General features: G+C 39.4%; 2 protein-coding genes and 1 long non-coding RNA gene across 3 annotated transcripts in view; 1 reads left to right on the plus strand and 2 right to left on the minus strand.

Annotated features, from left to right (window-relative positions):
- The window catches only part of LOC311094030, a 28,826-nt gene extending 4,184 nt beyond the window's left edge, over positions 1-24,642 (minus strand). Inside the window, exons 1-2 of the long non-coding RNA XR_014608530.1 lie at positions 23,833-24,642; positions 23,595-23,692 (exon numbers count right to left, since the gene is read on the minus strand). This is a non-coding gene — a long non-coding RNA (uncharacterized lncRNA). The remainder of the gene's footprint in view (positions 1-23,594; positions 23,693-23,832) is intronic.
- Positions 1-25,453, minus strand: part of LOC311093954 (uncharacterized protein) — a gene marked incomplete at its 5' end in the record, with an annotated part of 471,534 nt that overhangs the window by 196,688 nt on the left and 249,393 nt on the right. The gene's annotated exons all lie outside the window — the stretch shown is intronic.
- The window catches only part of LOC311093997 (uncharacterized protein), a 150,246-nt gene that overhangs the window by 61,802 nt on the left and 62,991 nt on the right, over positions 1-25,453 (plus strand). The window lies entirely within an intron of this gene.

Below are 25,453 nucleotides of genomic sequence, written 5' to 3' on the forward strand. Positions count from 1 at the left end.
CATGGAGTCACTTCCGAGCACAGACATGCCATTAGAGTGGATCTGCCAAGAACTTGAACAATCAGCAAATCAAGCGGATATTCTGGATCTTGTACATGTGTGGGACCGGTACTCTACACTAGCTAATGAGGCTCAATTAGATATACCATCTAGATTTCTAAGCCGAAGGAACTCCTTCAAGGAACAAATAGCTGATCGTCTTGAGGGCATATACGACTTTGTTGTACTGCATGATCAGCCTCGAAATGAACCTCGTACTGTCTTGGTTCCATCCAAATACCGGCATATTCCAGTATCAACAATGTTGAAAGACGACACCTCCAATATTCATAGAGTTATTCCCACATTCAAACATAAGGATCAAGATATGTTCCTGAACATTGCCTGGGCTAAGGCAAAAAAAACTAATAATGCTAGTGACTGGGAACAATATAGGGCATTAAGGAATATTTGTACAAAAATTATAAAAAATGCAAAAAGTGAGTATTACCTTAACATGATAAATAAAAATTTTAATGATCCTAGTAAATTTTGGAAGCTGGTCAAATCATCAATGGGGTCTATTCCCCCTCCAGCAGTTCCTGATTTACTAAAGGTCAAAGATGAAGAAATTAAGGATAAACAAGATATAGCAGAAGCTTTTAATTTTCACTTTAATAATGTAGGCTCAAGTTCAACAACTTATTCAAGTATTCCTGTAGACGATAAAGATAATATGGTTATCCCTTTAAGTAGTAAAAGAAATCATTTTAATTTTCTTCCTATTTCTCCATCCCAGGTTTGTAAAGCTCTGTTAACTCTCGATTGTAAAAAATCTGCTGGCCCTGATCAAATAGAGCCTTATTTTCTAAAAATATCTGCGGACTTGATAGCGAGACCGATTGCTTCTATTTTTAATTTAAGTCTAAGTAGTGGTTTGATACCAAGTTCATGGAAGTCAGCAGAAATTCGTCCATTACTGAAAGGTGGAGATTGCACTTTGTTGGATAATTATCGCCCTATTTCCAGACTGTCTGTTACAGCCAAAGTGTTTGAATCCCTGGTAAATGAACAGTTAAAGCACTATTTATCGACTAATAATATTTTAAGTCAAACTCAGTCAGGTTTTAGACAAGGACATAGTACTATAACTGCTGCAATGTCAGTCACAAATGACATTATTACTGGATTGGATAAAAAAAAATCATGTGTTGCACTTTTTATTGATTTATCCAAAGCATTTGATTCTGTGGATCATGATCTTCTTTTGCAAAGGCTTAAATGTGTAGGTTTTAGTAGTACAGTTTTAAAGTGGTTTTCAAATTATTTGACTGGAAGAACTCAATGTGTGTCTGTAGATAATTATATTTCTAACCCATTAATAGTGAAGACAGGTGTCCCTCAAGGATCAATTTTGGGACCAATTTTATTTTCTATTTACATAAATGAACTTGGTGTAGGATTAGAGATCGTAAAAGTACACTTTTATGCAGATGATACTATCATTTATACAATGGCTTCATCCATAAAAGTGGCAATGGATTCCTTACAGAATGCTTTTAATTTATTTCAGACTTCACTTGATAATCTAAAATTGGTGATGAATAAAAAAAAAACTAAATACATGATTTTCACACGCTCTAGATTATCACTAAATGATTTTATGATTAAAACTTTTGATGGTACTTTGATTGAGAGAGTCGCATCCTATAAATATCTTGGAATCTGGCTGGATGATAAATTTACTTTTAGTTCTCATATTGATATACTTTTAAAGAAATTGAGACCAAGATTGGGTTTTTATTTTCGTTTGAAAAAATGTTTTTCCTTTGTTGCTCGAAAACGATTAGTGCAAAGTACCTTTTTGCCAGTATTGGACTATGGTGATATAATTTATATGCATGCGCCTCTAAATACTTTGAAAAAATTGGATGTTGTTTATCATGCTGCCTTACGATTTGTGACTGATTCAAGTGTGCGTACACATCACTGTAATTTATATGAGTTGACAAATTGGACTTCACTGTGCTTGAGGAGGAAACATCATATGTTGATCTTTATTTTAAAAGCTTTACTGGGTAAATTACCACAGTATATATCTAATCTATTGACATACTGTACTAGTATCTATAATACTAGATATTATCTAGATAATACTAGATTGCCAACCGCAATTCACAGAATCGACAGCAGGTGTCGTCACACCCCTCCCCATAAAACAGGGACTCCCACAAAGATCCCTGTAACAAAACAAAATTCAGTCATAGGGTACACTCAAATTCAGAACCACAGACAGCTCCCAAAGACACCAAAAAGGAATAACACATCAAATCCAGTAGATTAAACTGCATCTGGGGCGCGTGACAGCGCATCAGCTACCACATTTTCCGATCCTCGAATATGTCGAATATCTAGACAGAAGGATTGCAGGAACAAGGACCACCGAACCAACCTCTGATTCGGACACTGCAAAGAATCACAATAGGTGCACTCGAGCTGAGGTAAACCGCAAAATGCTGCAATGCCCAAATTAGGGCTAATGCTTCCTTCTCAACAACAGAATAGTTACATTGGTAGGTGTTAAACTTTCGCGAAAAGAAACTGACTGGATGGTATACTCCGTCTACATCAAACTGCTGCAGAACAGCTTCAGCGCCCACATTACTGGCATCGACGTGCAACGTGAAAGGTTTATCAAAGCACGGAGCCATAAGCACGGGCGCTGAACACAGCAAAGATTTCACATTCTCAAAAGCCAATTCACAAGTGTTAGACCAAATAAACTTTGTCTTTCCCTTTAACAAGTCTGTAAGCGGTGCCACCACAGTAGAGAAATTTCGACAAAAAGACCGATAGTATCCGACCAGCCCTAAAAACCTCATAAGCTCTTTCTTTGTTGCTGGTGAAGGAAAGTTCTGAACAGCCTGTACTTTAGCCTGTATCGGACGCACTTGACCGTTCCCCACCACCTTCCCGAGATATGTCACTGTCACCTTCGCAAACTCACATTTGACCAAGTTCACTGTAAGTTGAGCATCAGCCAAACGTCCCAACACCGAACGCAAACGTTTTAAATGAGACTCCCAACTGTCACTGAAAACTACCAAGTCGTCCAAATAGACGGCACAACCCTCAAGATCCCAAATTACCCGGTTCATGAGGCGTTGAAAAGTCGCCGGAGCGTTTCGCAGGCCAAAACTCATAACCTGGTAAGAATATAACCCTGACGGAGTGACAAAAGATGAAATTTCTTGTGCTCTCTGGGTTAAAGGCACTTGCCAATAGCCCTTCAGCAAGTCAAACTTGCTGACGAACTTGGCTGAACCAACCTGGTCCACACAGTCTTCGACGCGGGGCAGAGGAAAACAGTCTGGTTTTGTTAAAGCGTTAACTTTGCGAAAATCCGTACAAAATCTCACAGTACCATCCGACTTTCCAACTAAAATACACGGGGAAGCCCAATCAGAAAATGAAGGTACTGCAATATTGTGGTCCTGCATATACTTAATTTCCCTCTCCATCAATTCCCGTTTCTCAGGTGCAACACGATAAAAACGCTGCTTAATAGGCTTTGCGTCCCCCACATCGATATCGTGTTCAACCCAATCAGTACACGATGGTGCATCACCGAATAATTCAGGAAAACTGCGTAATAAATCACATAACTCCTGACATCTTACAGGAGATAAGTGACGGAGAGTAAACTCTAAGTTGTGCAATGACTCAGAATTATTCAAACGACCCCGGAAAACACAATCATCGGGCGAAATGGTCTCCTCTTCCTCACCCACCAAACTCACATTACCCCCACCGATGGAAACGGCCGAAAGTGCTGGATGCAAAGATGTCGAATTCTCTTTTTCATAATATGGTTTTAATAGATTTACATGGCACCGTTTAACTGACTTTTTCCGCAATGGCATTGAGACTTCATAATTTTCATCAGTCAATTTCCGTTTTACAACAAATGGGCCATCAAATTTGGCTTCAAAAGGAGAAGATACCGTCGGTCGTAAGACAAGAACTTGATTACCTGGTACAAACACTCGACGTTCAACCGTACGATCATACAATCGTTTCATGTTTTTCTGATGTTTTTCGAGACTTAATTTTGCTAGTTCTCTAGCCTGGATGAGTCTGTTTTTAAACCCCAAAACATATGACACCAGGTTTTTAGGAGGCTCTACAGCTTTATCAACCTGCTGAAATACGGACAACAGTCCACGAACATTATGGCCAAATCGTTAGGGCTGAAACCCATACTTTCCTGCACCACTTCACGTGCGGCTAACATCATCCAAGGTAAACCCTCTTCCCAATCTCTATCCAGCTGCACACAGTACGCACGGAGAAGTGACTTTAACGACTGATGGAATCTCTCCAATGCACCCTGACTTTGTGCATGAAACGCAGTAGATTGATTATGCTTAATGTGCAGCTGTTTTAACACTTGCTGGAAAAGATGCGAAGTAAGATTTGAACCTTGATCACTCTGGATGATTTTCGGTATTCCAAAGACAGATATAAACTGGGTTAGAGCTTTCACAATAGAACGAGATGTAATTGTACGTAGTGGATATGCAGCAGGGAAACGCGTGTTCAAACACATCACAGTAAACAAATAACTACTACCAGACTTCGAACGGGGAAGTGGCCCTACACAATCAACAACAAGATGCTCGAACGGTTCACCAGTAGCCTGAATTGGTTTCAACGGAGCAGGTTTCAACACCTGGTTCGGCTTACTGGTTAACTGGCAGGTTTTACATCTTTTAATATAAGCAGAGACATCTCGTTTTAAACGTGGCCAAAAAAAAAAAAAATCGCAACAGACGATCGTAAGTCTTACGCACCCCCTGGTGACCTAATTGATCATGCGCAATTTCGATCATCATTTGTCGAAAATTAGTAGGAACAACTACTTGAAAAACAGGATCCCCAACAAAATCTTTGTGAGGACTCCATTTTCTCAACAACACTCCATTGTGAACGAAATATCCACGGGCAACGTTACACTCCTCTACTGGAAGAACAGCACTCTGGAAGAGTTCATCCAAAGAGGAGTCAGTTCGCTGTTCCTTTCCTAAATCCTCTGCAGAAACAGGAAAAGACAAGGCAGACAAGTCAGACATAAACAACTTAGAACAGCCTTTATCAGATTGAATCTCTTTTTGATCACACACTTCATCATTGGCACGTTTCATTGCACGAGTCACAACACATGCTGAATCCTGGCACAAAACACTCAGTTCAGTCTCAATTTTATTAGCAGTGGTCACTATGGGAAACAGTGAAGTATCAGCCCACACCCGTTCACCTACCAGTCCATTACCCAAAATAATATGGACCCCCTCAACTGGCAAAGCTGGTCGTACTCCCACTACAACCTCACCTTGAATCAAATCGGACTGAAGCCTTACCTTATGAAGAGGCACAGACAGAGTATTCAGTCCTATTCCACGAATTAAAACACTCTCACCAGTATGAGACTGCAAAGAAAAAGGCAAAACTGATTCCAAAATAAATGAATCCATTGCGCCAGTATCCCGCAAGATTTTAACGGGGATTTCCTCTTTCTCTCCAACCAGAGATACACGCCCTTCTGTAATAAAAGGTGAGTAAGAAGAGAAATCAACATCAAGTTTTTGACTTTCAACGATTTCACTCCCTGCCGACAGGACTGGTGCTGCAAGAGCAGAGGGCTTAGCTTGTGAACTTTGTGCATTACTTCTGGATTTATTTTTAAGGACCGGACAATCTACTTTCCAATGTCCTTTCTCATGACAGTAATTGCAAATCTTGCTTGGATCAAATTTTCCTGTGAAAACACGATTATACATAAACGGAGACTTTACATACTGAACATCACGAGCATGCCAATCAACAAAAGTGGTTTTGTGCGTCAGTACAAAATCATCGGCCAACATAGCCGCTTCCTCTGGTGTTTTAACATTATTCTCACTGATAAACATAGCAATACGGCTCGGAACTGAATTTTTAAATTGTTCCAACACCATCAAATGAACTAACTCCTCCAATGTTTTAATGTCTAATGCCTTACACCAATGTTTAAAGTGTTTTCTCAGATCACGCACAAATTCTAAGTTTGTTTGCCTTTAAAATGAGAGATTTAACTGTACCATAATCTTTACAATCATCAATGGACAACGAAGTGAACGCTACTTGCGCTTTCCCAGTTAACACACACTGCAGCAGTGCAACACGATTCTCATCTGACCAGTTCCTCAATTCTGCCATGCGTTCAAATAGAGTAAAGAAGGTATCAGGATCTTCCTCATTGAATTTGGGAACAAGTTTTAGATTAGAAGTGATTGAAAAAGACATACTCTGCTCCTGACCAGAACTAGAAAGCTTACCTTCTTTCATCAGTTTGAGCTTGAGAAATTCCAAATCCAATTTTGCCTTTTCTAATTCCACTTTACCCTCTTCAGAACGCAGTTTTAACCTCTCGTGATCCATCTGTAAAAGTAGCAGCTCTTTTTGTTGTTCAAAAGACAAATTACTTTTTAATTCAGACGCAATGGTACATATTCCTTCATCTCAGTGTCTAATAAACCTTTTTCGGTTAACTCAATTTTCAAAGCTATTTTAACATGTTCTTTGAGCCTTTTATCTTTAATCACAATTTCATAACGTTCGGCAATACTTAATAATTGCTCTTTAGTACACCTGTCCAAAAATTCATGCGACGGTGAACTAACAAACTCATCAATATCAGCCATGCTAAAAATCACCAGAATAATTAGTACAGTGCAATCAAATAACGAGAGTTTTCCCTCTACCTACTTTTCGAATACCTCTACCTAACTCAACCCTAGTCTTCATGCGATTACCGGTGGGGGGTATTTATGCACTGTAGCCCGCTGGGTGAAAAACGCAACTGGTCAAACCAGCGACGCCTTCAACACCACGGATGTGCTCCCGAGATAATTACTTCTACCCACTTTCACCGCAACACTACAGAAAAATAACAAAAATACGACACGTCTCAAAAGAAACATGCCGCTATACCTATCAGAGAAAACTCACGTTCAAAAAAAACAATATTGCACTTACCAACTGGCGATTTCACACGACGAACTAATTGACTTCGGTACAAACAAATTTTCGCATGTCCCAAAATTTTTTTTAATAAATCAATTATCAACCTATACAAAAACAAAACTTTAGCGCGATCAAATAACCTAAACGGACGAGCCCCCAATTTTGTTACGACCCTTGGCTCAAGGGAAGCAACAAAAACAAGGGACACACGAAAACCAAATTATAAGCTCAAAGAAATATTTATTTAATTACAAAATAAGACAACACTAAATAATAAGATGAAAATCAATTAAAGAAAATAACATTTCTGTATTCGTCAACAAGGTCAGTGTGTAAGGCAAGGTGCAGGTTTGAAATGTAATCCAGTGTTGAAGTAAAAATGTGATTGCAAATGAAAATAAAGAGGGTAACAAAATACAACACAACCAAAGAGTCCAAAACCAAAGACTGACTCTGTCCGGTCAATTGGTGATCTCTTAAACAGCATCCAAGGCACGAACACAGGTGTTTCCAGTAGACTGGCAATCTAGGTGATTAATGGGCTCAGGTGCCAACCGCAATTCACAGAATCGACAGCAGGTGTCGTCACACCAACTCTTTCTTGTAGGTCTGAATTAGTCAATTGGCGTCAAAAACCATGGCTGAAGAAATAGACCATACCCAAGAAAGCTTAATGTCATCTGAGCCACAGTTATGCATCATATGCCAGGAAGACAATAAGAAAAATCTCATGACAGTTAGTAAGAATGGACTCCAGTCAGCTGACACTATAAGACAGCTCCGGATGAAATTACACCATGACAATTTCCGAGATGCAACCAATCGACTTACTGAGATACTTCAAGGAGACTTGCCTCAGCAATTCTTATGGCATAAGGACTGCCGAGCAAAATACATGAATAAACGTGAAATAGAAAGGAAATTGAAGGCAGAATTGAAAAAAGATACCAAACCAAGTTTATCTGCATCCACCCCAACTCTGCAAAATGTTACTCTACGGAGCAAAATGCCTCCAATAGATTGGAAGCAGTGTATCTTTTGCCAACAAGATCAGAAAGAAAAACTACATCTCATACAAGAAATGAAATTCAGCAGAAGAATCCTACAAGCAGCAAAGTGTGATTCATTCTTAAGAGTGCGACTAGCTTGTGTAAATGATCTTATAGCTGCAGAAGGAAGTTATCACATGACTTGCAAGACCAGGTTTGAACGTAGGACCAAACGCATGGAGTCACTTCCGAGCACAGACATGCCATTAGAGTGGATCTGCCAAGAACTTGAACAATCAGCAAATCAAGCGGATATTCTGGATCTTGTACATGTGTGGGACCGGTACTCTACACTAGCTAATGAGGCTCAATTAGATATACCATCTAGATTTCTAAGCCGAAGGAACTCCTTCAAGGAACAAATAGCTGATCGTCTTGAGGGCATATACGACTTTGTTGTACTGCATGATCAGCCTCGAAATGAACCTCGTACTGTCTTGGTTCCATCCAAATACCGGCATATTCCAGTATCAACAATGTTGAAAGACGACACCTCCAATATTCATAGAGTTATTCCCACATTCAAACATAAGGATCAAGATATGTTCCTGAACATTGCCTGGGCTAAGGCAAAAAAAACTAATAATGCTAGTGACTGGGAACAATATAGGGCATTAAGGAATATTTGTACAAAAATTATAAAAAATGCAAAAAGTGAGTATTACCTTAACATGATAAATAAAAATTTTAATGATCCTAGTAAATTTTGGAAGCTGGTCAAATCATCAATGGGGTCTATTCCCCCTCCAGCAGTTCCTGATTTACTAAAGGTCAAAGATGAAGAAATTAAGGATAAACAAGATATAGCAGAAGCTTTTAATTTTCACTTTAATAATGTAGGCTCAAGTTCAACAACTTATTCAAGTATTCCTGTAGACGATAAAGATAATATGGTTATCCCTTTAAGTAGTAAAAGAAATCATTTTAATTTTCTTCCTATTTCTCCATCCCAGGTTTGTAAAGCTCTGTTAACTCTCGATTGTAAAAAATCTGCTGGCCCTGATCAAATAGAGCCTTATTTTCTAAAAATATCTGCGGACTTGATAGCGAGACCGATTGCTTCTATTTTTAATTTAAGTCTAAGTAGTGGTTTGATACCAAGTTCATGGAAGTCAGCAGAAATTCGTCCATTACTGAAAGGTGGAGATTGCACTTTGTTGGATAATTATCGCCCTATTTCCAGACTGTCTGTTACAGCCAAAGTGTTTGAATCCCTGGTAAATGAACAGTTAAAGCACTATTTATCGACTAATAATATTTTAAGTCAAACTCAGTCAGGTTTTAGACAAGGACATAGTACTATAACTGCTGCAATGTCAGTCACAAATGACATTATTACTGGATTGGATAAAAAAAAATCATGTGTTGCACTTTTTATTGATTTATCCAAAGCATTTGATTCTGTGGATCATGATCTTCTTTTGCAAAGGCTTAAATGTGTAGGTTTTAGTAGTACAGTTTTAAAGTGGTTTTCAAATTATTTGACTGGAAGAACTCAATGTGTGTCTGTAGATAATTATATTTCTAACCCATTAATAGTGAAGACAGGTGTCCCTCAAGGATCAATTTTGGGACCAATTTTATTTTCTATTTACATAAATGAACTTGGTGTAGGATTAGAGACCGTAAAAGTACACTTTTATGCAGATGATACTATCATTTATACAATGGCTTCATCCATAAAAGTGGCAATGGATTCCTTACAGAATGCTTTTAATTTATTTCAGACTTCACTTGATAATCTAAAATTGGTGATGAATAAAAAAAAAACTAAATACATGATTTTCACACGCTCTAGATTATCACTAAATGATTTTATGATTAAAACTTTTGATGGTACTTTGATTGAGAGAGTCGCATCCTATAAATATCTTGGAATCTGGCTGGATGATAAATTTACTTTTAGTTCTCATATTGATATACTTTTAAAGAAATTGAGACCAAGATTGGGTTTTTATTTTCGTTTGAAAAAATGTTTTTCCTTTGTTGCTCGAAAACGATTAGTGCAAAGTACCTTTTTGCCAGTATTGGACTATGGTGATATAATTTATATGCATGCGCCTCTAAATACTTTGAAAAAATTGGATGTTGTTTATCATGCTGCCTTACGATTTGTGACTGATTCAAGTGTGCGTACACATCACTGTAATTTATATGAGTTGACAAATTGGACTTCACTGTGCTTGAGGAGGAAACATCATATGTTGATCTTTATTTTAAAAGCTTTACTGGGTAAATTACCACAGTATATATCTAATCTATTGACATACTGTACTAGTATCTATAATACTAGATATTATCTAGATAATACTAGATTGCCAACCGCAATTCACAGAATCGACAGCAGGTGTCGTCACACCCCTCCCCATAAAACAGGGACTCCCACAAAGATCCCTGTAACAAAACAAAATTCAGTCATAGGGTACACTCAAATTCAGAACCACAGACAGCTCCCAAAGACACCAAAAAGGAATAACACATCAAATCCAGTAGATTAAACTGCATCTGGGGCGCGTGACAGCGCATCAGCTACCACATTTTCCGATCCTCGAATATGTCGAATATCTAGACAGAAGGATTGCAGGAACAAGGACCACCGAACCAACCTCTGATTCGGACACTGCAAAGAATCACAATAGGTGCACTCGAGCTGAGGTAAACCGCAAAATGCTGCAATGCCCAAATTAGGGCTAATGCTTCCTTCTCAACAACAGAATAGTTACATTGGTAGGTGTTAAACTTTCGCGAAAAGAAACTGACTGGATGGTATACTCCGTCTACATCAAACTGCTGCAGAACAGCTTCAGCGCCCACATTACTGGCATCGACGTGCAACGTGAAAGGTTTATCAAAGCACGGAGCCATAAGCACGGGCGCTGAACACAGCAAAGATTTCACATTCTCAAAAGCCAATTCACAAGTGTTAGACCAAATAAACTTTGTCTTTCCCTTTAACAAGTCTGTAAGCGGTGCCACCACAGTAGAGAAATTTCGACAAAAAGACCGATAGTATCCGACCAGCCCTAAAAACCTCATAAGCTCTTTCTTTGTTGCTGGTGAAGGAAAGTTCTGAACAGCCTGTACTTTAGCCTGTATCGGACGCACTTGACCGTTCCCCACCACCTTCCCGAGATATGTCACTGTCACCTTCGCAAACTCACATTTGACCAAGTTCACTGTAAGTTGAGCATCAGCCAAACGTCCCAACACCGAACGCAAACGTTTTAAATGAGACTCCCAACTGTCACTGAAAACTACCAAGTCGTCCAAATAGACGGCACAACCCTCAAGATCCCAAATTACCCGGTTCATGAGGCGTTGAAAAGTCGCCGGAGCGTTTCGCAGGCCAAAACTCATAACCTGGTAAGAATATAACCCTGACGGAGTGACAAAAGATGAAATTTCTTGTGCTCTCTGGGTTAAAGGCACTTGCCAATAGCCCTTCAGCAAGTCAAACTTGCTGACGAACTTGGCTGAACCAACCTGGTCCACACAGTCTTCGACGCGGGGCAGAGGAAAACAGTCTGGTTTTGTTAAAGCGTTAACTTTGCGAAAATCCGTACAAAATCTCACAGTACCATCCGACTTTCCAACTAAAATACACGGGGAAGCCCAATCAGAAAATGAAGGTACTGCAATATTGTGGTCCTGCATATACTTAATTTCCCTCTCCATCAATTCCCGTTTCTCAGGTGCAACACGATAAAAACGCTGCTTAATAGGCTTTGCGTCCCCCACATCGATATCGTGTTCAACCCAATCAGTACACGATGGTGCATCACCAAATAATTCAGGAAAACTGCGTAATAAATCACATAACTCCTGACATCTTACAGGAGATAAGTGACGGAGAGTAAACTCTAAGTTGTGCAATGACTCAGAATTATTCAAACGACCCCGGAAAACACAACCATCGGGCGAAATGGTCTCCTCTTCCTCACCCACCAAACTCACATTACCCCCACCGATGAAAACGGCCGAAAGTGCTGGATGCAAAGATGTCGAATTCTCTTTTTCATAATATGGTTTTAATAGATTTACATGGCACCGTTTAACTGACTTTTTCCGCAATGGCATTGAGACTTCATAATTTTCATCAGTCAATTTCCGTTTTACAACAAATGGGCCATCAAATTTGGCTTCAAAAGGAGAAGATACCGTCGGTCGTAAGACAAGAACTTGATCACCTGGTACAAACACTCGACGTTCAACCGTACGATCATACAATCGTTTCATGTTTTTCTGATGTTTTTCGAGACTTAATTTTGCTAGTTCTCTAGCCTGGATGAGTCTGTTTTTAAACCCCAAAACATATGACACCAGGTTTTTAGGAGGCTCTACAGCTTTATCAACCTGCTGAAATACGGACAACAGTCCACGAACATTATGGCCAAAGACCAAATCGTTAGGGCTGAAACCCATACTTTCCTGCACCACTTCACGTGCGGCTAACATCATCCAAGGTAAACCCTCTTCCCAATCTCTATCCAGCTGCACACAGTACGCACGGAGAAGTGACTTTAACGACTGATGGAATCTCTCCAATGCACCCTGACTTTGTGCATGAAACGCAGTAGATTGATTATGCTTAATGTGCAGCTGTTTTAACACTTGCTGGAAAAGATGCGAAGTAAGATTTGAACCTTGATCACTCTGGATGATTTTCGGTATTCCAAAGACAGATATAAACTGGGTTAGAGCTTTCACAATAGAACGAGATGTAATTGTACGTAGTGGATATGCAGCAGGGAAACGCGTGTTCAAACACATCACAGTAAACAAATAACTACTACCAGACTTCGAACGGGGAAGTGGCCCTACACAATCAACAACAAGATGCTCGAACGGTTCACCAGTAGCCTGAATTGGTTTCAACGGAGCAGGTTTCAACACCTGGTTCGGCTTACTGGTTAACTGGCAGGTTTTACATCTTTTAATATAAGCAGAGACATCTCGTTTTAAACGTGGCCAAAAAAAAAAAAAATCGCAACAGACGATCGTAAGTCTTACGCACCCCCTGGTGACCTAATTGATCATGCGCAATTTCGATCATCATTTGTCGAAAATTAGTAGGAACAACTACTTGAAAAACAGGATCCCCAACAAAATCTTTGTGAGGACTCCATTTTCTCAACAACACTCCATTGTGAACGAAATATCCACGGGCAACGTTACACTCCTCTACTGGAAGAACAGCACTCTGGAAGAGTTCATCCAAAGAGGAGTCAGTTCGCTGTTCCTTTCCTAAATCCTCTGCAGAAACAGGAAAAGACAAGGCAGACAAGTCAGACATAAACAACTTAGAACAGCCTTTATCAGATTGAATCTCTTTTTGATCACACACTTCATCATTGGCACGTTTCATTGCACGAGTCACAACACATGCTGAATCCTGGCACAAAACACTCAGTTCAGTCTCAATTTTATTAGCAGTGGTCACTATGGGAAACAGTGAAGTATCAGCCCACACCCGTTCACCTACCAGTCCATTACCCAAAATAATATGGACCCCCTCAACTGGCAAAGCTGGTCGTACTCCCACTACAACCTCACCTTGAATCAAATCGGACTGAAGCCTTACCTTATGAAGAGGCACAGACAGAGTATTCAGTCCTATTCCACGAATTAAAACACTCTCACCAGTATGAGACTGCAAAGAAAAAGGCAAAACTGATTCCAAAATAAATGAATCCATTGCGCCAGTATCCCGCAAGATTTTAACGGGGATTTCCTCTTTCTCTCCAACCAGAGATACACGCCCTTCTGTAATAAAAGGTGAGTAAGAAGAGAAATCAACATCAAGTTTTTGACTTTCAACGATTTCACTCCCTGCCGACAGGACTGGTGCTGCAAGAGCAGAGGGCTTAGCTTGTGAACTTTGTGCATTACTTCTGGATTTATTTTTAAGGACCGGACAATCTACTTTCCAATGTCCTTTCTCATGACAGTAATTGCAAATCTTGCTTGGATCAAATTTTCCTGTGAAAACACGATTATACATAAACGGAGACTTTACATACTGAACATCACGAGCATGCCAATCAACAAAAGTGGTTTTGTGCGTCAGTACAAAATCATCGGCCAACATAGCCGCTTCCTCTGGTGTTTTAACATTATTCTCACTGATAAACATAGCAATACGGCTCGGAACTGAATTTTTAAATTGTTCCAACACCATCAAATGAACTAACTCCTCCAATGTTTTAATGTCTAATGCCTTACACCAATGTTTAAAGTGTTTTCTCAGATCACGCACAAATTCTAAGTTTGTTTGCCTTTAAAATGAGAGATTTAACTGTACCATAATCTTTACAATCATCAATGGACAACGAAGTGAACGCTACTTGCGCTTTCCCAGTTAACACACACTGCAGCAGTGCAACACGATTCTCATCTGACCAGTTCCTCAATTCTGCCATGCGTTCAAATAGAGTAAAGAAGGTATCAGGATCTTCCTCATTGAATTTGGGAACAAGTTTTAGATTAGAAGTGATTGAAAAAGACATACTCTGCTCCTGACCAGAACTAGAAAGCTTACCTTCTTTCATCAGGTTGAGCTTGAGAAATTCCAAATCCAATTTTGCCTTTTCTAATTCCACTTTACCCTCTTCAGAACGCAGTTTTAACCTCTCGTGATCCATCTGTAAAAGTAGCAGCTCTTTTTGTTGTTCAAAAGACAAATTACTTTTTAATTCAGACGCAATGGTACATATTCCTTCATCTCAGTGTCTAATAAACCTTTTTCGGTTAACTCAATTTTCAAAGCTATTTTAACATGTTCTTTGAGCCTTTTATCTTTAATCACAATTTCATAACGTTCGGCAATACTTAATAATTGCTCTTTAGTACACCTGTCCAAAAATTCATGCGACGGTGAACTAACAAACTCATCAATATCAGCCATGCTAAAAATCACCAGAATAATTAGTACAGTGCAATCAAATAACGAGAGTTTTCCCTCTACCTACTTTTCGAATACCTCTACCTAACTCAACCCTAGTCTTCATGCGATTACCGGTGGGGGGTATTTATGCACTGTAGCCCGCTGGGTGAAAAACGCAACTGGTCAAACCAGCGACGCCTTCAACACCACGGATGTGCTCCCGAGATAATTACTTCTACCCACTTTCACCGCAACACTACAGAAAAATAACAAAAATACGACACGTCTCAAAAGAAACATGCCGCTATACCTATCAGAGAAAACTCACGTTCAAAAAAAACAATATTGCACTTACCAACTGGCGATTTCACACGACGAACTAATTGACTTCGGTACAAACAAATTTTCGCATGTCCCAAAATTTTTTTTAATAAATCAATTATCAACCTATACAAAAACAAAACTTTAGCGCGATCAAATAACCTAAACGGACGAGCCCCCAATTTTGTTACGACCCTTGGCTCAAGGGAAGCAACAAAAACAAGGGACACACGAAAACCAAATTATAAGCTCAAAGAAATATTTATTTAATTACAAAATAAGACAACACTAAATAATAAGATGAAAATCAATTAAAGAAAATAACATTTCTGTATTCGTCAACAAGGTCAGTGTGTAAGGCAAGGTGCAGGTTTGAAATGTAATCCAGTGTTGAAGTAAAAATGTGATTGCAAATGAAAATAAAGAGGGTAACAAAATACAACACAACCAAAGAGTCCAAAACCAAAGACTGACTCTGTCCGGTCAATTGGTGATCTCTTAAACAGCATCCAAGGCACGAACACAGGTGTTTCCAGTAGACTGGCAATCTAGGTGATTAATGGGCTCAGGTGCCAACCGCAATTCACAGAATCGACAGCAGGTGTCGTCACACCAACTCTTTCTTGTAGGTCTGAATTAGTCAATTGGCGTCAAAAACCATGGCTGAAGAAATAGACCATACCCAAGAAAGCTTAATGTCATCTGAGCCACAGTTATGCATCATATGCCAGGAAGACAATAAGAAAAATCTCATGACAGTTAGTAAGAATGGACTCCAGTCAGCTGACACTATAAGACAGCTCCGGATGAAATTACACCATGACAATTTCCGAGATGCAACCAATCGACTTACTGAGATACTTCAAGGAGACTTGCCTCAGCAATTCTTATGGCATAAGGACTGCCGAGCAAAATACATGAATAAACGTGAAATAGAAAGGAAATTGAAGGCAGAATTGAAAAAAGATACCAAACCAAGTTTATCTGCATCCACCCCAACTCTGCAAAATGTTACTCTACGGAGCAAAATGCCTCCAATAGATTGGAAGCAGTGTATCTTTTGCCAACAAGATCAGAAAGAAAAACTACATCTCATACAAGAAATGAAATTCAGCAGAAGAATCCTACAAGCAGCAAAGTGTGATTCATTCTTAAGAGTGCGACTAGCTTGTGTAAATGATCTTATAGCTGCAGAAGGAAGTTATCACATGACTTGCAAGACCAGGTTTGAACGTAGGACCAAACGCATGGAGTCACTTCCGAGCACAGACATGCCATTAGAGTGGATCTGCCAAGAACTTGAACAATCAGCAAATCAAGCGGATATTCTGGATCTTGTACATGTGTGGGACCGGTACTCTACACTAGCTAATGAGGCTCAATTAGATATACCATCTAGATTTCTAAGCCGAAGGAACTCCTTCAAGGAACAAATAGCTGATCGTCTTGAGGGCATATACGACTTTGTTGTACTGCATGATCAGCCTCGAAATGAACCTCGTACTGTCTTGGTTCCATCCAAATACCGGCATATTCCAGTATCAACAATGTTGAAAGACGACACCTCCAATATTCATAGAGTTATTCCCACATTCAAACATAAGGATCAAGATATGTTCCTGAACATTGCCTGGGCTAAGGCAAAAAAAACTAATAATGCTAGTGACTGGGAACAATATAGGGCATTAAGGAATATTTGTACAAAAATTATAAAAAATGCAAAAAGTGAGTATTACCTTAACATGATAAATAAAAATTTTAATGATCCTAGTAAATTTTGGAAGCTGGTCAAATCATCAATGGGGTCTATTCCCCCTCCAGCAGTTCCTGATTTACTAAAGGTCAAAGATGAAGAAATTAAGGATAAACAAGATATAGCAGAAGCTTTTAATTTTCACTTTAATAATGTAGGCTCAAGTTCAACAACTTATTCAAGTATTCCTGTAGACGATAAAGATAATATGGTTATCCCTTTAAGTAGTAAAAGAAATCATTTTAATTTTCTTCCTATTTCTCCATCCCAGGTTTGTAAAGCTCTGTTAACTCTCGATTGTAAAAAATCTGCTGGCCCTGATCAAATAGAGCCTTATTTTCTAAAAATATCTGCGGACTTGATAGCGAGACCGATTGCTTCTATTTTTAATTTAAGTCTAAGTAGTGGTTTGATACCAAGTTCATGGAAGTCAGCAGAAATTCGTCCATTACTGAAAGGTGGAGATTGCACTTTGTTGGATAATTATCGCCCTATTTCCAGACTGTCTGTTACAGCCAAAGTGTTTGAATCCCTGGTAAATGAACAGTTAAAGCACTATTTATCGACTAATAATATTTTAAGTCAAACTCAGTCAGGTTTTAGACAAGGACATAGTACTATAACTGCTGCAATGTCAGTCACAAATGACATTATTACTGGATTGGATAAAAAAAAATCATGTGTTGCACTTTTTATTGATTTATCCAAAGCATTTGATTCTGTGGATCATGATCTTCTTTTGCAAAGGCTTAAATGTGTAGGTTTTAGTAGTACAGTTTTAAAGTGGTTTTCAAATTATTTGACTGGAAGAACTCAATGTGTGTCTGTAGATAATTATATTTCTAACCCATTAATAGTGAAGACAGGTGTCCCTCAAGGATCAATTTTGGGACCAATTTTATTTTCTATTTACATAAATGAACTTGGTGTAGGATTAGAGACCGTAAAAGTACACTTTTATGCAGATGATACTATCATTTATACAATGGCTTCATCCATAAAAGTGGCAATGGATTCCTTACAGAATGCTTTTAATTTATTTCAGACTTCACTTGATAATCTAAAATTGGTGATGAATAAAAAAAAAACTAAATACATGATTTTCACACGCTCTAGATTATCACTAAATGATTTTATGATTAAAACTTTTGATGGTACTTTGATTGAGAGAGTCGCATCCTATAAATATCTTGGAATCTGGCTGGATGATAAATTTACTTTTAGTTCTCATATTGATATACTTTTAAAGAAATTGAGACCAAGATTGGGTTTTTATTTTCGTTTGAAAAAATGTTTTTCCTTTGTTGCTCGAAAACGATTAGTGCAAAGTACCTTTTTGCCAGTATTGGACTATGGTGATATAATTTATATGCATGCGCCTCTAAATACTTTGAAAAAATTGGATGTTGTTTATCATGCTGCCTTACGATTTGTGACTGATTCAAGTGTGCGTACACATCACTGTAATTTATATGAGTTGACAAATTGGACTTCACTGTGCTTGAGGAGGAAACATCATATGTTGATCTTTATTTTAAAAGCTTTACTGGGTAAATTACCACAGTATATATCTAATCTATTGACATACTGTACTAGTATCTATAATACTAGATCAACAGTTAAACTTTTACTCAAGAACTCAATTTTCCATACAGAACTAGGTAGATCAGCCTTTTCTAATTATGCTCCTTATGTATGGAATGAGCTCCAAGGTATATTACACATGAAATATGTACCATCACTTACTTATTTTAAAAACACTTTAAAGTCTGTTTTTATAGAACGGTGTAAATGTTTTAGTAATTGATTGTGGGTTGTGCTGTCTTTCAGATATGGAAATTCTTTGTTTATTTTGTTGTGTTATGTACTACTTTGTATTTTTGTTTTGTGCTGACTATCTTGACCAGGACTCCCTGGTAGAAGAGATATTGTATCTCAATGGGACCTTCCTGGTTAAACAAATAAAATGAAAATGAAATGAAAATGAACATGGTCCATGTGGCATTGCAGATCCGAAGAGATATGATCTCACATCCAAAACAAGAAGGGATAAACATCAGTGAAAACAGAGCAATAGACAGCATACCCAACAGCCTGTACATGTTCCTCAACTTGTTACTAGGTGGTCAGCGCCTGCTGGAGGATGACACTGAAGATTATGATAAGAACACAGCCAAACTACAGCTTAGAGTCCTCAGCATTGCACAGGATCTTATGTACACAGCTAGTGGAGACAAGTTCCTCACTCCGAAGCACATTGGACTGGCCTGTACCCTTCATCAAAGCTACACGTTCGAAGGAGTTGGTGAACATGTTTCACCAGGCAGGTCATGTTATGAGTTACCGTGAGGTAATCAAACTTGACACTGAACTGGCTAAGACGACCTTGGAGACCATGGGGGATGATGGTGCCGTTGTTCCACAAAATCTGGTAAAGGGTCGCTTTGTTCATTTCTCAGCGGACAATGTTGACATCAACGAATACACTCTGGATGGAAAAGGGACATTCCATGCCACTCAAGTGGCTGCCTGGCAACGTGGTCCACCTGAAGGTGATCTCCTTGAAGGAGTTGATCTTTACTCCAGGTCAGACACCCTCAACATCCCCAAGGCAATGACTGATATCATACCTGCACCAAAGAGAGGAATCACAGAACCGCCAATCAGTGGTGTATTAGCAGCAGACTGTTTCACACAGTCATCTGAACAATGTCCCGCAGCACAGAAAGCACAAGCTACAGACATGGCCTTCTTCATGTCTAGGACATCTCAAAAACCAAAGCCTTCCTGGACATTGTATAATCAAAAGGCAAGCACAGTCAACCCAGAGAAAACTACAGTAGGGTACCTACCTATCATCCAGGCTCCTGCATCTGAACTCGATACACTGAACACAGTCGTCAAGCGAGTGCTCCATGTCTCCAAATCAATGGAACAACAGCATGTCATTCTGACAGTGGATGAGGCACTTTATCCGAAGTTGCTAGAACTGAAGTGGTCAGTAGAAGAATACAAGGGCGTGCTTATACCTTGCCTTGGAGGCCTTCACATTGCCATGAACTTCCTGGGTGTGATAGGACAACACATGGTTGATTCTGGCCTGAGGGAGCTATGGGTCAAGTGTGATCTTCTGGGAGCAAATGCTGCTCAGCATGTCATGGCAGGAAAGGGGTATGCACGTGCTATGAGGACCCACAAGCTTACCCTGCAGGCTCTTTGGCAACTACTACTCCCACAGCTTTACACATATCTGGATGAGGTTGATGTTACACTGAGAGTTGAACTCGCAGATCTCTGCCAGTCCATAGATGCTGATCACATCGCACAAATGGTCGACAAACTGACCAAAGACTGATTCCAGGAGCCCATGAAAGAATTTTCTGCATCACTTGCAGTTGATGACCCGAATGCTGCATTCTGGTGGGACTATATGACTATGGTCAGCATCCTACTTTGTTTCACAAGAGCACAACGTGATGGATTGTGGGATCTCCACCTGTATGCTTTCAAACGTATGCTGCCCTTCTTCTTCAGGTACGATCATATCAACTACGCCAGATGGGGTACTGTGTACCTGGCTGAGATGTCTGCTCTCCCACCAGAAATCCTCCTTGAGTTTCAGAAAGGAAACTTCGTGGTAAAACGCAGTGATCGACGCTTCAATCAGGTTTCAGCGGATCAAAGTACAGAGTGGCTAAACGCTACAGGAAAAAAGAGTGGAGGCCTAGTAGGTATCACCAGGATACCAACATCCCTCAGTAGATGGACACTATCGTATAATCTGAGAACAGTCATAGCTTCTCAGACAACAGCGATGCTGAGACTGACAACAGATGATGAAGACGATGAGTACACACACACAGAGTGCACAAAGAGTAGAATGGAAAGAGATGATGTGGATGAAAGCAGAATATGTCAATCATTAAAAGAGCACGGTGTGTTTCAAGATGGTGGGGACACACTCAAGAACATAATCAACAAGGATGTGGTCACACCCCAGATTCAACAATCTCTGCTTGGTGCAGAACACATTGGACAGGCACAAATGAAAGTGTTTGTGGACAAACGTCTGTGTGAACATCCAGATAGTGACCAGCACTTGGATCTGAAGTCACCCATTCGGAAGAACAAAGCCAAAACATTTGCCTCTTTGTATGAAGTCGTGCAGCTTTCCAAGAACAAGCAAAACATCATCAAAGTGGACAGGCAGATTCTACAAAGGCTCATCACAGCTTACAGAGCAGGTCGTAAGGTAGACCTGGAAAATATTCTCCAGCATGAACTCATGCCCATCCCGCCATCTCTGGCCGCAACTAACGGCAGTCTACATTCCACCAACAAATCTGTTTTAGCAAATATACTGACAAAACATATCCAAACCCCTGCAGATGTGCCCCTTCAGGAACCCAGCTGCTTTCTTATTGATGGCCAAGCACTTGTAATGGCACTTGGGAAGCCGCCTGACATCACAACATTCAGCAACTATGCCAACAAGTTTGCTGACACAGTGTTGAAGATGGCAGAGAAGTACCAGAGGGTTGATGTAGTCTTCGACAGGTACCATGACGAATCCATCAAAACAGGCACAAGAAAGAAGCGTAAACAGCGCCACCGACCAGTACGCAGAGAGATCGTGAATGACTCTGTTCCACTTCCAGCAGACTGGTCGAGCTTCATGGCACTGGAAGAGAACAAAGCAGATCTTGCTCGACTACTCTCAAACCATCTGATAGAACACAGCCCAGAATATGAGCCAGTGGTTGTAGTATCAGGTGGGTTTGCTGAAGCAACCACTGTCAAGTCATCAGATCCAGAACTTGAAATCTCCTCTCTGAGTGCTGACCATGAGGAGGCTGATACACGACTGATTTTGCACTGCATCCAGGCTCCTATGGACACAATAGTGGTGTCAGCGCGTGACACAGACGTGCTTCTTCTACTTCTAGCACATCATGACAGAATTGGATGTACCCATCTCTACATGAAAGCTGGAACATCAAAGGATCCAAAGTATTTTCCAGTACATGACATTCGCAAGTTACTCTCTGATGATCAAGTGGACACACTCCTTGCCTTCCATGCCATCACTGGCTGTGATAGTTTGTCTCAGTTCAGCGGTCACGGAAAGAAAACAGCCTGGCAGGTGTTCGAGCAACATCACACCGATCTTACTGGCCTTGGGAAGGGCCCTCTCACAGAAGATATTGTGAATTCAACAGAGAAATTCATCTGTAAGATGTATGGTGTGCCCGAGGTTGATACATGCAACAAAGCAAGAGTGAAGTTGTTTTGCAAAGGTCATCCACAAGAGACTCTGCCTCCAACCTCAGATGCAGTGAAGTTTCATATCATGCGTTCACACTATCAAGCGACAATCTGGAACCAAGCTCACCTGCCACATCCTGATCTTCCTCCAGTGGATGAAATGGGATGGATGCACAAGGAAGGTCAATTAGTGCCACAGCTAATGTCTCCGCCACCTATGCCTAAAGCCTGCAGGGAGTTCACTTCATGTGGGTGTATCAAGGGATGCCTCAGCCAACGCTGCAGCTGCAGGTATGTGTATAGGGAATTAGCTGATGTTGATCATTGTGTACAAGAATGTACAAATATGATAGACTGGTAGAGTATTCCAATGTACCTGTACTTGTACTGGTTGCAATCTATCTATTATATTCTTCTATTATTCAGAAAGAGTCGCATGGAATGTATAGACGCATGCAACTGCAGGAAACTTGACAACACTTGCCAGAACATTGAAGAGGACTGCGAATAAGCTGTCACTGTAACTTTTACTGGCATCTAGTTCAATAAATATCACCATGACCCATGGATCTTCCTGCTTTTGGATCTTATTTGATTGACAACTTCTTTATCACTAATGACCACCTTTTTCTCTATACTTGTGTGATTTTCAAGCTGATTATTGACACTTGATCTAAATCAGGACAGGATGTTAAATTCCCCATGTGTGAAAACCTGTGAACATTTAATTAAGGTTGTAACTTTTTGTATTTGTTTGTACATTTGACCTCAAAACAAAATACAAAGTAAGTAAATGTAGCCTGATAATATCAACAATAATAGTAATAATAATATTAATAATAATAACTTAATTATTAATTAATTAATAATAGTTCATAGTTAAAAACAACTATTTTTTCAATATCTAAGCAGTTTCTTCACATGACATCTGAAATCTGAATATGACATTGAATTGCCCATGTAGGAAAACTTTCAAAAGCACATTTATTTCATGTTTGTACCTTGTTTAGTCAAAAAGATACACTGAAAAATAGATTTCAGCCTGGCGGTGGCTGCCATTTTGAATTTCTCAATTTTTAGGCATTTTGGGACATTTTTGAGCTTCATATACAGCAGATTTGGATTCAGCACCCCTTAATACCCCTAGAAATGTTGTATAATATAAATAATCACAAAATGCCTTCGGGGTTCTGATTTTGTGAAAATTGACCCTGTCTAAGGGAAGCACACACAAAAAAGCCAAATGGTACACCAAAATCAAACCATCAAATAATTGTACCTGCAGCCACATTTATCCTATTTTTGAGGGTCTTTCGCTTGATGGTTTCCAGTGATTAAAGCTGATGAAGGTGACATGAATCCACTTTCAGTAAGCCACTTCAGTAGAAGACAAAAGGACAAAAAGTTACTCAGACTTTCTATCAGTAACGTTAAATGTCTTACTTTAAAGATGAAAATCATACTTAATACTATTAATCCCAGTGTAGGTTTTCGAACAGTGGGTAAAATTGACTTACTGTAGTACGTGAATGGGTCTGTTGGGTGTTCTCCCCCGATAAATAATTTTATTCCAATGCTGCTTGATCTAAAAAAATTTAAACAAATATCTTTTCAATATCATTATCAGTGTTTGAAGAGGTTATGTAAACTGAATAAATGTTGGTTTTACCACTTTACTCATTCCCACGCTTTTTTTATGCGTTTTTAAACTAATGTTAGCTGACAACATTAAACACATAAGTTAACGTTACCAACAACAAAACACAGCAATGTCAGATGGTACTAACTTACATTGAAATACATGCTAATATCGCTACGCTAATGGTGAAGCAGTACAAACACACACACACACACACACACACACACACACACACACACACAGAGATAACTTATTTATTTTATGAGGTTGCAGTAAGCTATGACCGTTAACTTAACCGTGTCCCTAAACGTTAGACTGTTAAGGACTGAAAAATGTTTTCTTACCTGATATCGCCAGTATTTTTACAGACCACGTACGAGTCGTCACCGACCGAGAGTAACCATATAGGAGAGAGTAATAACGGACCATAGTAACGGACGTATTTTCAAACATAAAATAGGTGCTCAGCGCCGCGCACATTCTCATTGGTTTCCTGGAAGACAGACAGATTAACCAATCATACTCAAAGTAAAACGGCGAAACAACCAATAACAATAGTTTGCGCGAGTTAACATAGTGTTGTAGGCTATTGAGTGCAGTCTGTATTAATATTTAATTAATTGGTCAAATGACATGACAGTGTGAATACAAATGTAATAATGCAATGTAAACTGTTAGGCAAGCAGACAAAATGGTAAATTCACACAAAATCACATAAGGCAAAAGGTTTCTGCTGCACTGCTCTCTTGAGGGTGAAACTATTAATAATTAATAATGAAATATTAAGTGGTTAATATTAAGTAAAACTTGTTAATAATGATAATAATTGTATTTTAACATATACATTGAAGAGCTGTTATGATAAAAAGTCATTAAATGCTAATTAATTATCATAATAATATGTTAAAAGGCAGATATTTTTGTAGTATGTTAAAATCCCACAACATTGTGACGTCCAAGATCTGGCCTACATCTGGCAAATGTGAAAAGATGATCTGGCCCACATGCAGTGTGGAATGACGGCCCTTGGGCGGCTCACTCCTCTTTGCCAGATCTGGGCCACAAGCAGGCCATAGCAATGCCACATGTCAGCCAAGAGCAAAGAAATAAACCAGAACTGGACCTTATCTGAGTCACAACATCTGTGTATATTAAATATGGAGTCATTTCAGCCTTAATAAGCCTGTTAACAAGCAGAACCACTGAAGGAAAGAAGGTGGTTGTTTCTTCAGTGAAGGCAGTTATGTGGACGTTCCACTAGAAACAAACATTGATGTATTGTTTTAATTTAATACTGTGAAGCTGCTTTGATACAACCTATGTTGTGAAAAGCGCTATATAAATAAACTTGACTTGACTTGACTTGACTTATGTTTTCCTTAGACTCATCATTGAATATTTATTTGCTGTGGATCCTGCTCTCTTGTGTCTCAGTTCCTGACGTGACTCTTTGCAAGCCCTCCATGGAACTGACCGGAGAAGGTGTGGTGCAGCTGTTA

The sequence above is a fragment of the Abramis brama genome (assembly GCF_963993115.1).
Source record: "Abramis brama genome assembly, chromosome: 12".
In the NCBI taxonomy this organism is placed as follows: Eukaryota; Metazoa; Chordata; class Actinopteri; order Cypriniformes; family Leuciscidae; genus Abramis; species Abramis brama.